Consider the following 2,291-nt stretch of genomic DNA (forward strand, 5'->3'; position numbering starts at 1 on the left):
TTGCGTAGTATTCCATTGTGTATATGTTTGTTTTCCCATTCTTCCATTGATGGACGTTTAAATTGACTCCATGTTTTTGCAGTTGTGATTAGCACTGTACTGATCTTGGTTGTGCATGTATCTATTCTTGTCACCCTCTTATTTCTCTAAGATATATACCAAGTAGAGGGATTACTGGGTCACATGGTATTGCTATTTCTAACTTTTTGAGGAAGCACCATACTGTTATCTATAATGATTGCTCTGCTTTAAAAAAAAAAAGGAAAAAAAAAACTTTATAGAAGAGGCACTTTAAAACAACTTTATAGAAGAAGCCTTAGAAAGATGCTTGTATAGAAAACTAAGATATGCTAAGGGATGTTTATGCTAAAAATCTTTTATTAAAAATGCCCTCTCTCTGTCTTATAAACTATAGTTTATTATTGTATAAAGTTTTCTATATAAATAGACAAATTGTTTCCCTTCCCCCAGTCTCAATTTCAATGCAGCAAAAATTTACATTTTCTGGAAGCTTTGAAATATTTCCATTATATTTGGAGTTGTAGAAGTGTCTGACTTATTCATTTATAAAAATATACATATGTTAGGCATAGAAAATGCTGAGAGGTCTGAGCTGTCTTTCTTTCTTTGTAAAAGAGTGTTGTTGCTATGGTAATTGCTGAATTACAAGGCTGGCACTGTTGACTTTTGCCTTGCCCCAGGAGCATTGAATGAGCAAGGAGTCAAGAGTGACTTTGTCTTTGACTACGCTACATCTTCCTAGTATAAGAAACATTCTGCAGCAGATCATATAGTGACTTCTCTAGGAGAAAGTTAAAAACAAACCAAACTCCAACTGCACTGAACTTAGTATGTTCCCTGTGAGTGCCCAGGAAATGAAAACTGATGCTTGGAATGGTATGCTTATGAAATTAGATGTATGATACTCAAACCCAAAACCCACTGCCGTTGAATTGATTCTACCTCATAGCAACCCTGTAGGACAAACTAGAGCTACTTCATAGGGTTTTCAAGGCTGTAAATCTTTATAGAAACAGATTGCTACTTCTTTCTCCCATGGAGCGGATGATAGGTTTGAACCACTCACCTTTTGGTTAGTGGCTCAGCACTCTAATCATTGCAGCACCCATGGTTCTAGATATATGGTAAAGTATCCATGTATGGGAGTCCTGGTGTGGTGCTGTTGGTTAATGTGCTGGACTGCAAAGTCTACTTGCACCGGGAGGCCTGCAGTTCAAGCTCACCAGCTGCCCCTCGGAAACCCTATACAGTGTCACTATACATCAGAACCCAACTCGACAGCACGTAACAACAACAACAACAATCCACGTATGAGTGCTACATCATAAATGCTGTTTAGACCTTGACAAGGCTGGCTATCTAAGGCAACTATGAATACCGAATTTATATTTAATAAGTTTTAATGGAATTTTTTAATGTTAGTTGCTGTTGTTGTTGTTGTTGTTAACTGCCATCAAATCAGTTCAGACTGATTGTGACCATATATACAGTTTCTGAGGAGTGGCTGGTGAATTCGAACTGCCTGCCTTGAGGTTAAAACCAACCTTGAGGTCAAGTGCTTATCCTATTGCACTACAGGAGCACTTAATGGTCCAAATGGATCATTACACCATTTTGACTCTGATCCACTGAAGAGACTATCTCATCCATACTTGGTGACTGACTAAACTCCAAAGGAGCCGTGATAGACTGAACTGTTTTTGTGGTATTCCCACATCTCACTAAAATAGAAAAGACTCTAAGAAAGGAAATATGACAGTCAATCTGTCCAGATGTTGTATCTATAGATTCTTTCTTTAGTATACAGTAGAAATAAGGGTCCTTCCTTGAGTACAAAGATACAAGTATTATTACGGTCTAGAGATTGCTGAATTGACATTTTTTCTGGTGTAATGAAAATAAAGTACACATCGAGACCACTCGATTAAGAAGTTTAAGATTAAGAAACTTCACAACTTGTCTCAGTTCTTCATAATGGAGCAAGTTCCTTTTCTAGGCTGACTATTAATCCTGTACTGGCATTGTTGCTGGCTATGAAACTCATCACCATAGGTAATAGATTAAATGGAACCACTTGGTAGGTGTTATGTTGTTGTCAGGTGCCATCGATCCTATGCACAACAGCGATCCTATGCACAACAGAACAAAACACTGCCTCGTCCTGGGACAACCTTACAATTGTTGCCATGCTTCAGCCATCGATGCTGCCACTTTGCCAATCCATCTTGCTAGGGGTGTTCCTTGTTTTCTCTGACCCTCACATACCAAAT

General features: G+C 38.2%; 1 protein-coding gene and 1 pseudogene across 1 annotated transcript in view; one reads left to right on the forward strand and one right to left on the reverse strand.

The window, feature by feature from the left end:
* The window catches only part of CAMKMT (calmodulin-lysine N-methyltransferase), a 604,620-nt gene that overhangs the window by 22,688 nt on the left and 579,641 nt on the right, over positions 1 to 2,291 (forward strand). The window lies entirely within an intron of this gene.
* LOC102835275 overlaps positions 1,606 to 2,291 on the reverse strand; it is a 9,080-nt pseudogene continuing 8,394 nt past the window's right edge.

The sequence above is a fragment of the Chrysochloris asiatica genome, unplaced genomic scaffold (assembly GCF_000296735.1).
Source record: "Chrysochloris asiatica unplaced genomic scaffold, ChrAsi1.0 scaffold00024, whole genome shotgun sequence".
In the NCBI taxonomy this organism is placed as follows: Eukaryota; Metazoa; Chordata; class Mammalia; order Afrosoricida; family Chrysochloridae; genus Chrysochloris; species Chrysochloris asiatica.